Source organism: Magnolia sinica, chromosome 8, assembly GCF_029962835.1.
Source record: "Magnolia sinica isolate HGM2019 chromosome 8, MsV1, whole genome shotgun sequence".
NCBI classification, from domain to species: domain Eukaryota; kingdom Viridiplantae; phylum Streptophyta; class Magnoliopsida; order Magnoliales; family Magnoliaceae; genus Magnolia; species Magnolia sinica.
The window spans coordinates 81,773,984-81,790,620 of NC_080580.1; the positions used below are offsets into that span (position 1 = coordinate 81,773,984).

The window sequence follows — 16,637 nt, forward strand, 5'->3', positions numbered from 1 at the left end:
TCGTACTGAGTAAACTCTGTTGGGCCCACCGTAAATGTATCTTGTCTATCCACGCCGTCCATCCGTTTTTCCATCTTATTTTAGGGGTTGAGAAGAAAATTTAAGCATACCCAAAGATCAAGTGGACCATACCATTGGAGACAATTGGAATAATGACTTCCACCGTTGAAACCTTTCTAGGGCCCACAGTGATGTTTATTTCTCATCCAACCTGTTCGTAAGATCACACAGACATGAATGAAGGGAAAACACAAATACAAGCTTGATCCAAAACTTTTGTTCCCCCCAGGAAATTTTCAACGGTAGATGTTCAATTCACTGTTTCCTATGGTGTGGTCCACTTGAGGTTTTTATATACTTAATTTGTAGGTGCAAGCCCTAAAAATATCTGTTAAAATGGATGGACAGAGTGGATAAAACACATAAATCACGATGGACCCCACAGAGTTTACTCAGTACGCTTAGCGTACTGAGTAACTCAGTACCCGATCCGCTTCCATCTGAAGGACATTTTTTATGGGTGGGCCATCGAATCTGTGGCCCATCATACCAACGTTCAAGATCACTGAACCATTGGGCCCACTTATACAAACTGAAAGGTCGAGCATATCTTTCGGCCCGAGCGTTGTATAATACCCGAATGACGTGGGCATAGCGTTCGGGCCACGGAATCATCCATCGGTTCCCATATCTCTGCCCACATCTTCAAGCGCCAAATACAAAGGCACCAAACGCCCACGTGGCACATGTGTGCAGGATCCAGGATGTCCATCCGACGGTCCCCTCCATCCATGTGACCTGTCCAAAATTTCACGTGACCTACTCATTCACGGGCCGACACATTCACGTTGAACGTAAGCCATCCATTGGGTCATGATCTTACACATCTGGTACGTGTGGTCCAGCATATTAACGGACGTACGTTGTCTCCACGATGGAGACCAACATAAGTGCGATCCAGCACAAATTCGCCACATTGACACGTGCGATGCAAGCGCTTAAAGCTGGGCCATCTTGAATTACCATTCTTCATTTCAGTGTCGTACAGCAGTCAATATCCGTCGCGACACATCATCAAACTCCACGTATTATCTGGTGTAGATGACTTCGTGGTATCTACCTGCTATGGCATGGTGGCTTGGTTTACTTTCTGTCCACTCCATGGCATCTTTCCATTGCTAAAGAAAGATACAACGCACGGAAAACGAACGGTCCACATGGAATCTACGTGGGCCCCGATCAGATCTTGTTTCTATGGTTTTTTTCTTCTTTCTTTTTTTTTTTTTCATTATTATCATGTAACACGATAGACGAGCATTTCCGCCACAATCAAGATCCTCCTCAAAAGGGACTTGACTACCGTAATAGTTCACCACCAACTTTCAAGTGATGGTGAATCGTCCATCGTTCACCATTCATGACACATTCCAATCATGGCCCACGTTATGGATGGATCATGCCACGGGAACCCACAGTGGCTGAATGATCCTAACTGTCCAACCATTGTCAGTCAGATCGAACGGCTAAGATCATCCAATCAGTGCCCGATAACCCAAAAGGGCCCGTTGAGCACACAACACGTGTCCAACCGCCACTATTTTGAATAATGTGGAAAACTGTCACTATACGACAAAGAAAAAAAATAATTAGGGTTTCAGTTACTTTCTTCACACTCTAATGAAAGTGACACTCTATTACTTGTTAACACGGTATAGTGGCCCTAATACACTGGTCCCCACCACCACCCGTTTGCCTACTTTCCTATAGAAAAAACATGTAAAATGGGATAGGTGTTGATATTCTACCTTAAAATGAAGGGTCATGGCCTCTCTCCATTCAGCTGTGGCTGTTGATCTTACGGACACCAAAGGTAGGGTGTGTGCAAGATGGAGAAGCAGGGCACGTGCATTACTTCCTAACTCATCTGTTACAGAACTCAAAGGTTAGTATGTTATTCATGTGCCCATCTTCTCCATCATGCCCACCCTACCTCATTCTGAATCAGCTATGTGGTCAAAACAAAGATCAGATAATCTTGCCGTTGATGGGCAGAATCAACGGTCTCAACTTTGCGGTCGCTGCGATGATCATCAAGTAATCTCTTTTCTATTTTGCTTTTTGGGTAAGTTGGGATTGATACCCAGATCTCGATTTTTTTCATACCGCAGCTGTCACAGGATTATGATTTATTGGTTGGACGGTATTTTAGCAGTCTGATTTATATATGTATTTCTTTTCTTTTTAGAAGGTGTGGGCACATCAACTGTAACTTTGATCAGAAAAAAGCTCTTTACCTCGTCTCAGGAAAACGCCAGCAAAGAAAAAAAGAGAAAAAAGGAGGCCACACCTATCCTTCATGGAAAAATGAGCGCATAAGTTGTTTGTTTTTTTGTTTTTTTATTTTTTATTTATTTGTAAGCTTGTTAGTACAGCCACTGTCAGCTCACACTTCATTGTTAGCCACTCCCTCTAGGGAATCGATACCAAGACCTCAGCGTTGAAATGAGGTATCTTTTACTCAGTCTACCACTTGAGCTATGGATCTGGGTGTAAATGCGTACATATATAAGTTACTAAAAAGGCCAAGCAATCCATATATAATTACACCCTTATTTATGTAATTAGTCATTTATTGATTTTCTTCATAATCTGTATATGTACGATTAGTTGGGTAAAGTTTAGATAATGATGATGGTAGTCAATCAATATGCATATATATGTATACTCATGGTGGATCACTGTAATTTTTAGCTTGGTGGATCACTATATGTTACTTATATAAAAGGCTTTGGATTATATATATGCTTGTGTGTGTCATGTTGATAATCTATTACTTAATTTTTAATTATCAAAAGTGTTTTTCTATCCTTTACATTTTCTAATATTTTATTGGTAATTTTACTTTTAAAGAATTGGAGATTAGCCATGTTTTCAAACTTCCATGCAGGAGCCTCCTCATAGCGCATGTGGAAAACATGTAGTGATTGGAACTTGTGTTAACAGACCATCACATGGATGGGGCATATCATAAAAATAGAGGGATATGGTAGGTCTTAACCATGTGGTAAGTGACTTGCAGATGGAATGGGTAGATCTGTGTTGCACATTTAACCATTGAAACTCACAGCTAGATGGTTGGAGTTGTCGGATCGCTTCAATTTTACTCTTATAGGCAATCCACAGAGTGGCCCACTCAAATCACTAAGTTTTCATTGCCTGCGATCAACATCATTGTTAGCATCTGTAAGGGTGAGTTGGGATTGAATTTACGACATGTGGCCTTCCAACTTTCCCAGCAACGCCTGAAGATTGCCAATTCAGATACTATTGCAACCAAGATGTGTAGCCATTATGATTTGCTAAAATCCGAGCGAGCGGCTTTTCAATTCAGCAATGGGCATTGAAGATAGCCAATATAGATATTACTAGATTTATTTAGGACTATGGTTCGTAAGCTAAAGTGGATGCTTGAATCATCCGAACATCTTCACACAATAAGAAGGAAAGAAAGAGGAGAAGAAGCAAAAGGAGAAAAGGAAAGAGACGGTACTTTCTTTTATTTTTTATTTTTGACAGTTTTTCATAAATTTTTAATTTTTCATACATTTTATAAGAAAATATTAGTTTTGTACCCTGTCGGTCGACCCATACTGAATCCTGGTTCAACCTCACCCAATGACTCACCAAGTTCAGAGCCGAGTCCAAGTTTACAAACTAGGCCTTTTGTAAATGTGGCATATGAGATATGATTGTACGTAGTTTCTCTAATTAGTCTTTAGTGTGTAATTTTCTTTCTACATTCTTCTATATACGCCAGTGATCATTTTTACTATTACACGTCCATTCAATTCAGGCAATCTGAAACCAGTACATCAGCTGAATTAGGCTTAAAATCTAGGACTAAGCCATCTACCAGAAAAAGATGTCTCAACTACCTACTATGGTAGCACTAGCTAGGTCAGATCATATCTCTCTCTCTCTCTCTCTCTCTCTCTCTCTCTCTCTCTCTCTCTCTCTCTCTCTCTCTCTCTCTCTCTCTCTCTCTCTTATATGCATCCATATCCTTTCTCTCCTTTCTTGCTGTCCTCTCTTATATATATATATATATATATATATGTGTGTGTGTGTGTGTGTGTGTGTGTGTGTGTGTGTGTACTTTTCATGCCTTAGTAGGCCAGAACAAACGAAATAAATGGACGGCTAGAAAACGTTGTTTTAACCATCAGTTGTCTCTCAGAATTGCTGTCTCCACACATGTGCTCTCTTCTAACGGTCCTCTCTCTGATTATGGGTCCAGAGTATCTGTGTGGTTTCTGCGATTCAAGTGGGCGACAAACAAAATAATTGGGCAGCTAGAAGAAATTCTTTTAACCATCAGTTCTCTCATACATGTGTTTCTCTCTTGTGGTGCTCTCTCATATTGGGTCCATAGTTTTTATAGTTTTCAAAGCTTAGATGGGCCAAAACAAGTAAAACAAATGTACTGCTAAGTAGTTTGTTTAACCATCAGTTGTCTCTAATGGGTGCCCTTTCTCACACGTGGGTTCTCTCTCTTACGGTCTTCTCTGGTGTAGGTCCATAGCACTAATGATTTTTGCAAATCAAGTGGGTCAAAACAAACAAAACAAATGGGCAGCTAGAAAATTTGTTTTAAATTTGTTTTAATTGTCAGTTGTCTGTCATGGGTCCTCACGTGGGTTTGTTAAAGAAAAAGATTGATATAGACAAAGAAAAACTAAAAAAGAAAAGAGTTAAACAAAATAGCTGATGGAAAATAAAAATAAGAGATAAGAAGTACATATTTGGCAATATATTTACATTCATGACACAATAACATGTTATTTTATCTTAATGCGAAAATCCCATAGATCTACCTGTGCATAGGACATAGAGATCAAAGGGTTTAGATGGCTTACCTAACTGAGACCACATAGACGAATAAGCAGAATACCAGAAATATAATGCTAAGGTCTTCCTGTCCTTCACACCCCTTGCAGAACAATAGATGGGACTTGTGTTTCTGCGATGGTGTAGGATCGCTTATATAGATTATGTGGGGATGAGAGTTTGAAACCAATCACAACTCTCTCCCACGACTCCACACTGTCTTATCGTAGTCAAACACAAATAGCTCTGCGTATCAAGCTATAACACTCCAACCCGTTATGCATTCTTACGCAGATACTCTACGTGAATCACACTGAAGTGGGGTCCACTGGTTTACCCAATTACACAATCCAACTATCAGGACAATCTAGACCGTTGCTCAATAAGGCCCACCTTATAAAGCTCTTACATTCTCTCACTTGGGCCATATTGAACAATGTCAATGGTTTATCTATAGAAAATTCTTTTAAAAAATTAGTTTTGATTTTAAGAAAACATCCAAATGATTGACCAATGCAACTGTTGGATAATACAAGTAATACTATTTAATCTCATCCATCAAGACTATTAGCATCGAATCGCGGTAGTCATCACAACATTTAATCTAGGCGAAGTAAGGCTAAGCATGGTCACAAATACCAACAATCTTGATAACATAGATCTGGAACTAGAAAGTGCAGTGTGATGATTTGTATCTATCCTTAAGAGGTCTTGAAGCTTTCAAATGTCTCCAACGAGACATGACTGTTGTTCTACTTACTGAAATTAGATTACACATACTAAGTGAGAAGCAGAAATAAAACTTTAGATCAAAATCATCAAAACTGTATAAAATGAGATCTCTAAATGTCTGTGAAAATCAAAGTACGCTCAACTCCCACTAACTAAAAACATTTGTGGGATCAATGACTCCCATGGATGTCACATGCTCTTGAAATGACGTAATAGGGAGCTCTTTAATGAGTGGATCTGCAATCATCTGCTTAGTGCCAATGAACTCCACGGACACTTGATGATTTTGAACTCTTTCTTTTACAATAAGATATTTAATGTTGATATACCTCGACCTTGATGAATGCTTGTTGTTACTAGAGAATGAAATAACAGCTGAATTATCACAAAATATTCCCAATGGTTTCGGGATATGATCCAGCACCCACAAACTTGAGAAGAAACTTTATAACTATAATGCTTGATTAAATGCTTCGTGACAGGCAATAAATTCGGCTTCCATGATGGAAGAGGCTGTGGTAAACTATTTTACGCATTTTCAAGACAGCTCCTCCAACCATTATGAAGATGTATCCTGAGGTGGACTTCTTACTATGAACGCAGCTTGCAGAATCTGGGTCTGAATATCTAATTAACTCCAATTGATTAGATCTTCTGTATGTGAGTCTGAAATCCTTCATTCTCTGTAGATACCGTAAAACTTTCTTTTCAGCTATCCAACGTTAGATTCCTGGATTAGATAGGTACCTCCCCAACATTCCAATGACAAAAGTAATATCCGATCGCATATAGACTTGAGCATACATGATGCTCTATATTACTAATGCGTAAGGAAATTTCTTCATTTAATTCTTTTCTAAATCATTCTTTAGACACTGAAATAGGTCAAATTTGTCGCCCTTCACAATGGACGACTGTCCGGAAGCACAATTTTGCATATTATACCTTTCGAGTACCCTAATAATATAGGCCCTCTATAATAGGCTAAGCAGTCCAAGTGATCTGTTATGACAAATCTCAATGCCGACGACATAAGAGGTGTCACCAAAATCTTTCATTTCAAATATTTAAGATAAGAATTTTTTGATGTCGCTCAATATCCTGATATCAGTACTGCTAGCTAACAAAATGTCATCAACATACAAAATCATCATAACAAACTTACTCTCACTGATTTTAATGTAGATACATTTATCTGCAGTGTTTTCTACAAAACCATATGAGGTAATTACTTCATGAAACTTTAGGTACCACTGTCGCAATGCCTGTTTCAACCCATAGATAGATTTCTTTAGTTTGCAAACTAAATGTTTTGAGTCATTAGCTACAAAACCTTCAGGTTGTAATATGTATACATTCTCATTCAGATTTTCATTGAGAAATGCAATCTTTACATCCATCTGATGTAACTCTAAGTCCTTATGAGTTACAAGATTTATTATAATTTTGAATGAGTCTTTCTTAGACAGCAGTGAGAAAATCTCCTTAAAGTCAATGCCCTCACGCTGGTTAAAATCTTTGGCAACAAGTCTAGCTTTATATCTTTCAACATGACCCTTGGAGTCCCACTTAGTTTTAAATATTCATCTACAACCAATCGGCCTTATTCTATTGGATAACTCAATAAGATCTCATACTTTATTATCCCTTATGGATTTTAATTCATCTTTCATGGCATCAAACCAATAAGAATGATTTGGACTTTGTTTGACTTGTGTAAAAGATTCAGGATCTTTTTCCACTCCTATGTCAAAATCATGCTCCTGTAAGTATACGATGTAATCGTTTCGATTTACAGTCTTCTCTTTCTTTTGGATCTTCTTAATGGTTCAGCCTCTAGGGTGCGATTTTTATTTTCCTCACAAATAGGTTGTACTGGACGCTCATCATGATGTTTTACAGTGATTGCAGGGTCAACCGTAGCATTTATATCCACATGATCTTGAGTGACTATAACCGGAGTCACAGTCCTTTCTTCATCAAATACAAATTTTCTTATGTTTGTCTCCCACTATTTTCAGTGTCTTCAATGAATCTGGCATTCCCAGTCTCAACAATCCTAATAGAGAGGGAAGGACAGTATAATTGAAAAAATTTTGACCTTTTTGGATATCCAATAAAGAAACAGCTTATAGTTTTAGGATCAAGCTTCCTTTCATGCGGGTTGTAAATTTTGGCCTCAACAAGACATCCCTAAACGTGTAGGTATCGGAGACTTAGTATTCTCCCATTCCATAGCTCAAAAAAGGTTTTACTTACTGCCTTGCTGGGGACCTTGTTAAGAATATGAACTGCAGTTTTAATTGCATCACCTCACAGAGATTCTAACAATATTGAATTGTTAACCATGCTTCGCACCATATCCATAAGGGTGCGATTACGCCTTTCAGCCACGCCATTCTACTTTGGAGTACTAAGCATAGTGTACTGGGCGACAATGCCACAATCCTGTAGGTATCCAGCGAATGGCCGTGGATTGCGTCCTGATTCGTCATATCTTTCGTAGTATTCACCATCACGATTAGATCTGACAACTTTAATCCTTTAATCGAGTTGATTTTCAACTTCGGCCTTATAGATTTTAAAGGCATCCAGAGCATTTGATTTCTTATTGATAAAGTAGAGGTACTCGAAACGAGAGTAGTCATCTATAAAGGTAATAAAATATTTATGTTCACTCTATGAAGCTGCAGGGAATAGTCCACAAATGTCTGTATGTATTACCTCTAAGAGACCCACACTCCTTATTGCACATTTTTTTCTAGTTCTGGTCTGTTTTCCTTTTATGCAATCAATGCATACTTTATAGTCAGAGGAGTCTAGAGAACGGAGAATTCCTTCTTGCACAAGCCTGTCCAATCTCTCATGAGATATATGATAAAGTCGCCTGTCCTGTAACATGATGGAATTCTCATAGTCTAGCCTTCGCTTAGATCCTACTTTATTTCCATGCAAGATATTAACATTATAGACGTGTGAGGCAATCAACTGGTATAAGTCGTTCACCATAGAGCCGGTTCCAACTTTAATTAAATTAAAGTAAATACTAAAACCTTTATTCTCAAATTGAAATGAATATCCCAACTTATCCAAACGAAAAATTGAAAATAAATTACACCTTATAGAAAGTACACAAAATGTATCTACTAAATCTAAAAAATAACCAGACTCGAACTTAAGCTTATAGACTCTAATTGCCTCCACGTCTACCTTGACATCATTGCCTACGTATACTGAGTATTCTGCATTAGTTGGTGGCCTGGCCTGTTGTAATTCCTGCATAGAAGTGCATATGTGAATAGTAGTTCCTAAATCTATCCACCAGGAATCCACCGACAGATCGGTCAGATTAGATTCAAAATAGACAAGAACAGAATTATTACATTTCTTTATAAGACATTTCTTATACTTTTCATAATCTTTCTTTAGATGGCCCACATTTTTGCAAAAGAAACAATTATTACCTTTAGCCCGCTTGCGGTTCGATCCATTTCCTGATTGATTCTCATGGTTTTCTGATGGAGGACTAGAGGATTCATTATTAGAACCTTGGTTTCTTTTCCATTTACCTTTATGCCCATACTCATGCCCATGTCATGAGGTCACCATATTAATATTTTGTACTTTGCCCAACTGTCTGATCTTGTCTTCTTCTTAAACGCACTGAGAGATCAGTTCATCCAATGTCCACATGTCTTTCAGAGTGTTGTAGTTCACCAAGAACGTACCGTATTGGGGAGGTAGGTTGTTCATGATTAAGTAAATCAGTTGATCATCAGTAAATACGAGGCCTAGAGAGCGGATCTTAGATACAACTTCGATCTGCTTTATAATGTATTTATAGATATTTCATTTTCCATCGTAAGATGAGCGAGTTAATTTATTCAAAAAAACACCCACTTCAGTTTTAACTGATTTCTTGAATCAATTTTCCATTTCAGTCAGGAAAGCTTTGGCCTTATCTACTATAGGCATGACACCTCTCATAGACTCAGAAATCGAATACTTTATGATTTTTAAGCATGTATTATTTAATCTAAACCATACCTCGTAATGATTAATCTCTAGTTCAGGGGCATCATCAGATGGTTCTGATGGTTCTGGTATTATCAGAGCAAGGTCTAATTGTAGGCAACCCAAGACAACTTCAATGGATTCCTTCCAATGAGCATAATTGGATCCATTTAGGGCAGGGATGTGGTGCGTGCTAGTTGGAATTGAGACTGAAATGGAAGAGATATATATACTCACATTAGTTCATTATTTTATAAAATAATTCATGAATATAAACAAATATTGAGCAAAATTAATCAATTCAGTTGCTAAGGGAGGCATCAACTGAATCATCCAAGATGAAGATGGGCCCAACCATCACATCCTAGTGAGGATCTAATACATCATCATCATTCGTACTATGGGAGGTAATAATAATATATCAATGATCCTCCTAAACATGAAGTTAAGAAATGTCGATTAAGTAAATCTGAAACACTCAATACATGTGGGTATAAGTCTTTCAACTTTACATTACCAGCACCATTTAATCCACCCGTTCATGTCCCTACCAAACGATAATCGTTTGTGTTTTTATTACCGTATGCATGAAACGTGAACACAACTGCATGCGATCCTCCTTATCCCAATGACACAAGTTTGTACCTGTAAAATTTTCATTGATTGAGGTCACTATGGTGGCTAACACAACTTTATCCAATTCTATGAATATAAAATTAGAATCGCGATTATAATCCTGCCTCTCAATGGATTATATCTAAATTAGTATGATGCAGCCCCATAAGGCGGTTGGTATTTACAGTTTGAAATTAAAGAACTTTAAAGGAAAACATATAGGTAGGTTTCACATTGTATATTCTAACAGTATACACCGACTCCTAGAGTATGGGTAATGGGCTCATAATTTGGATGAATCAATACTCTGTATGATATGTTCACCATTAATGAGCATTATAATTATGGCTCTAAAGATAGACAGTTAGCATGGGATAATTCATGTGGTTGGATAGATCCTTGCATTAGAGTCTTTAAGAAAGTTTAGACTCAATACAAATGATCCACATGATTGAAGATTTATTCTCTTTATAGTCTATCTAGCATATGAACCAGATGAAGTGCTCATCGTGAACTAAACGTATAGATCAGATGTGGGCCTACATATGATCTGAATTGAATGTGAACTATATGAGGTCCAAAAGATGAACACAACTATCTACTTATGAGGCCCACTGGTGATGGGAGAAAATGGATCTTATTAGTGATGGGCCCAGTGCGAGTGTCAGGCCCATCAATGGGATTCAAGTGGATTAGGATCATGTAATGGGCCCAGTATAAGTGTTAGGCCCAACAGCAGGGATATAGGAGGATTCCATTCACGGGTCCAGAGTGCGGACCCGAATGAACTAGAATCGGTTCCTACAGTCCCAACAGTATAAGATTAGGTATTCGACCTAATACACACCCTAAGAGAGAGAGAGAGAGAGAGAGAGAGAGAGAGAGAGAGAGTGAAGGCAACCATTCTTGCAGCAGCTGAAGATAGGGAGATGAAATCCCCAGCCACTGTAGAGGCACTCTCAGTTAGTCGAAGGACTAGCTTCCAACATCGTCCACGGTGCCGATCAAGAAAGTGCAGCCATCCCTTATGAAGGATTCGCGGCCAATCACGTTTGGCTGTAAACGAAGGATGTTAGTGATGGACTAGGTATCCAAGTATGTCCCCATGGAAGACAAGGTAAGGATGTAAAATCCCAATCCCAAACTGAGATCAGAAATCTCCTATCCTGGATTTGGGATTCGAAGTCAGAAATCCCTAATGATTGATGGAGGGATTTTGAACTGGAATCCCCTCAATATTAGATATGATATATTCAGGGATTCGAAAAATTCCTAAGTTCTGATTTGGGATATCGAAAACCCTAACTATCATCTGGATTTGGGGATCTAGATTCTAAAATCCCCAATTGATCTAAATTTGGGGATCTAGATTCTGAAATCCCTAATTGATCTGGATTTTGGGATCTGGATTCGAAATCCCTAATTACTCATATGGGAAAAAAATTTCGATATGGGCTTCGAATTGGAAAACCCTAACTTCCTAATATGGGTTTCGAATTGGAAAGCCCTAATTCTGATATGGGTTTCGAATTGGAAAGCCCTAATTTCTTTGAATTTGAATATGCAATAGATGATTCCGATCATCCGTGTCTATGCACAGATAGCTCTGATACCAACTGTTATTTTATTTTAATGCAAAAATCCCAGAGATCTAGCTGTGCATAGGACATAGAGATCGAAGGGTTTAAATGGCTTACCTAACTGAGACGTCATCAATGAATAAGCAAAATACCAGAAATATAATGTTGGGGTTTTCCTCTCCTTCACACCCCTTTACAGAACAATAGATGGGAATTGCGTTTCTGTGATGGTGTAGGATCGGGGACCCAGCTACTTTATATAGATTATGTGGGGATGAGAGTTTGAAACCTATCACAACTCTCTCACATAGCTCCACATTGTCTTATCCTAGTCAAACATAAATAGTTCTGCGTATCAAGCTATAGCACTCCAACCCCTTATGCATTCTTACGCAAATACTCTGCGTGAATCACACTAAAGTGGGGCCCACTGGTTTACCCGCTCATACAGTCCAACTATCAGGAAAATATAGACCGTTGCTCAATAAGGCCTACCTTATAGAGTTCTTACATAACATAGAGCTTTTTCCTTTACTAAAATAAGAGAAATCAGAAACATAATGCTCACCCATCTCTCTCACTCTTCCACTATACAAGAAATTTTCATATAAGAATTATTCAAAAGAATGGCCTTCGCTTTGTACTTGTGTTCTCTCTTATATAGACCATGTTATGAGAGAGAGTATAGTTTGAATCATTTGGAAACTAAGCTTCACCATATAATAGAGGAGAACATGGACATTTCTTATTACAAAATGTTCATACACATTTTTGTACAAGTTTCTCTAGAGAAGTAGCAATGATGACATCGAGGAATATTATGCATTTTCTAACTCTATTTTAGTTCAATTTGGCAAAACAAAGGTCTCTAAAACCTCATGTCGTAGGTTTAAATGTTATAAAGCATGATTCTATTCTTGTAATGCCGAATCACAGCCTCTTATACCCTTAGTTAAAAATGTTGTATAAAAGACATCTACATTGATCACCAATATATGACCAATTATAATATTTATTATTCAGTCCAAGAAAAGTCTCTTGGAATTTATTTTAACAAATAAATTAATTAAGCCTAATATATATATATATATATATATATATATATATATATATATAAGAATAAACAGACTCCTATAAAAGAAACAATGGGAGTATTCTGAACTAGGCTATACTAATCGAATAAATTGCATTTATCACTAATTTGTACAAATCTAAAAAATAGTTTATATTTTCATGTAAATGGTTTATCTGTAGGGTTAATCATTTCAATAATCTTAAAACCATTTCATAAAAATTCATTGATATTTTCTGTTTATAAAGCAAATTGACTTTGAATATTCTTAAATAATCCACATCACTTCTTGTTCTATTGTAACAAAAGACGTTTTTTTATATGAAAGAATGCCCATATCAATAATTATAATCCTTCATATTGATAATTGGAATTTTGACTGTACTAGCATCGTTGTATGGTCAAATTCTTGAAAGAGATTAACCTTCCAAATATTTCGAGGGTATCCTTCTGATAGGTCTTGAGAAGTTTTTTTTTAGATTAAATTGCCCTTGTCCTTGGTTCAGTAGTTGTATATTTTTTGAGTGAATAAGAATTTACGTCATATTTAATGCTAAGAAAGTGACGTGGAGGGAAGCCTTTTTTAGCATGACCAAGGCCCAACTCATGGGGCCCACATTAATGTATGTGTATAATCCATGCCGTCCATTCTTTTTGCCATGTCATTTTAGGGCAAGGGCCCAAATATCAGCCTGATCCAGAGCTCGTGTGGGTCACATAATAGAAAATAATGGTGATAGTGACACCCACTTTTGAAACTTTCCAGGCTCACTGTGATATTTGTTAGAAGTGGACACTGCCCAAGTCAAGACTTTTTAGGCCCATGGCGAGTTGGCCGACAAGGTGGATAGAAGGGATCACCCCATTGTGGGCCTCAATTCCTATTATTTAAGAATAATCAAGTTATTAATTACATCAACATTACAACCACAACCCATAACCCTTACCACATTATAACCACGGCCTTTACCACATTACAACCACGACCCTTACCAACCCTTACAATCATGACCCTTACCACATTACAACCACTACACCAATCTTTATAATATGACAACTTCGACCATGAATGTTGTTTCTACATACTATTATTTAAAGATAATCAAGTTATTAATGATAGGAACCTTATAACCCCAACCCCACCTCGACTCTCAATACATGACAACCTCGACCCTTGAGGGTTTGGTTTGTTAGGTTCTAGTCATTAATAATTTGATTATTTTTAAATAATAGTATATATAAACAACATTCATGGTCGAGGTTGTCATGTGTTAAGGGTCGTGGTTATAATGTAATAAGGTTCGTGGTTGTAATATGGTAAGGGTTATGGCGTGGTTATCGAGTTGATGTAATTAATAACTTGATTATTTTTAAATAATAGGGGTCGAGGCCCACAATGGGGTGATCCCCTCCATCCACCTTGTCGGCTAGCTCTTCATGGGCCTAAAAAGACTTGACTTTGGCAGTGTCCACTTCTAACAAACATCACAATGAGCCTGGAAAGTTTCAACAATGGATGCCACTGTCACCATTATTTTCTATTATGTGGCCCACACGAGCTCTGGATTAAGCTAATATTTGGATCCTAGCTCTAAAATGACATGGCAAAAAGGATGGGCAGCATGGATTATACATATACATCAATGTGGGCCCCACGAGTTGGGCCTTGCCCACGCTCAAAAAGGTTTCGGTCCACGTCACTTTCTCAACATTAAATACAATATAATTTCTTATTCTCTAAAAACTTACAACTACTAAACCAAGGATAAGGGTAATTTAGTCTAAAAAAACTTCTTAAGACCTATCAGAAAGTTAAGACCTGTCAGAAAGTTACCCTCGGAATATTTGGAAGGTCGAATCTCTTTCGAGAATTTGACCATACAATGATGTCAATACAGTCAAAATCCCTTGATAATTCCCTAATATCTTACTCATTGGCGACAAAATATTTTCTTTGTGCATAAGTTTTTTTTTTTTTTTTTGGTTGGGGGAAGTGATAGGCTTTTCACCAATCAACTCATAGGCATCTAACATATTCATACTTAGATTCCCTTCGTAAAGCCATTTACTCAATCATAGACATTTCTAGAACATCTTTCATAGAGTTTCTATATCATTTTTATGGTTCCTAAAATATGGTAAGATAAAAGCTCTATTTTTACCTAACGTTTTGCCACTTTGGTCTTTCAACAAATAAGTCAAGTGGACGGCTAGAAAAAATGTTTAACCATCACTTCTCTCACAAGTCTTCCACTGATCATGGGCTCTCTTTTACCGTACTCTCCCATGTAATTAAGTTTATAATACTCATCGTTTTTGCAACTCAAGTGGGCCACATCAAACAAAATAAATGGACAGCTAGAAAATTTTGTTTTAACATCAGTTCTCTCGGGGGTCATCTCTCTCAAACATGGGTTCTCTCTCTCTCTAACATCAGTTCTCTCGTGGGTCATCTCTCTCAAACATGGGTTCTCTCTCTCTCTCTCTCTCTCTCTCTCTCTCTCTCTCTCTCTCTCTCTCTCTCTCTTAAGGTCTTAATCCATTTGAGTTCACAGGTTTGATGTTTTCACAGCTGAGGTGGGCCACAATTATAAAACAAATGAATCGCTGGAAATCAGCTGTATACATTGCCCTGTATTAGAAGCATCATGATTTTGAAGGCCGAAGATTTATGCATTATTTCCGACCGAAATGAAAGCTTGAATCTCACACGTGTTCTATATTAGCACGTATGTTTGCATGTGGATGCATGGCAGGCTCGTCAGGCTTCTGGAATGAGTGTAAGTGTAGCTTTTTTTTTTACACACAAACACACACCCCACACACGCACACCATAGTGGAATTTCACCACCTATGGGTACTCGAACCCTTGACCCGGTGTTGAAACTCCTGAGAGTCTACCACCCGAGTAAGAGTAAGCACCCTATGGCAGGCTCGTCAGGCTTCTGGAAGGAGTGCAGTTAGACCGTTGTTGCTTCTTTGTCAGCTTGAGGACATACATTTACGGGAGAGGATATATTTCCAAAGAAAATCGTGTTTTTTAAAAAAAAATTAAAAATAAATAAATAAATAAATAAATAATAAAATAAAATTTATAACACAGTGATCCATTATACCTCTAGTGGTAGACTGAGTGAAAGATACCTCGTCTCAACACGGAGGTCTTGGTATCAATTCCCTAGTGAGGGTGGCTAACAGTGAAATGTGAACCGACAGTAGGTGTACTAACAAGCTAACAAAAAAAAAAAGAAAATCGTTTTTTGTCCCAGAAAACGATTTTTTTTTTTTTAATGTTTCTTCTCAAATATAATTAATTTTACTATATCTTTCTGAGAAATGTTCCAGTGCTATTAAGGCACTCTCAGTTATAATTCTCCTAGTTGAACTGATTCACTTGGACAGTTCAACCGATTGATCTGAACTATCTATTACGTCCAGAACACATTTCATGCAATATTGCAAAAATTACACTGGTTAAATGATCCAACGCATCCTTGATTTGGCCTTATTTCCTACAGCCATCCTTTTTGTTAGCCATAGATGGATATGGTTGTGATTCCTATCAAAACGTGATTCTTTAGAATCATAAGCGATCCATGATGGGCCCCAACATATAGATGGAGCATATTGTTAATTTGATCTATTTTTGTAGAAATGATATTGACCGTTCATATTTAAAACTATTGATCACATGATTAGTCTTTGTCAGATCAATGTGTTGTTTGCATGGTAGCCTC

General features: G+C 37.6%; 1 long non-coding RNA gene across 1 annotated transcript; it reads left to right on the forward strand.

The window, feature by feature from the left end:
* Positions 1-1,788: 1,788 nt before the first annotated feature.
* On the forward strand, positions 1,789-15,940 carry LOC131253518 (uncharacterized). The gene is made up of 3 exons (XR_009175239.1): positions 1,789-2,122; positions 15,456-15,684; positions 15,861-15,940. It is a non-coding gene; the product is annotated as an uncharacterized LOC131253518 (long non-coding RNA).
* The last annotated feature ends 697 nt before the right edge of the window (positions 15,941-16,637 follow it).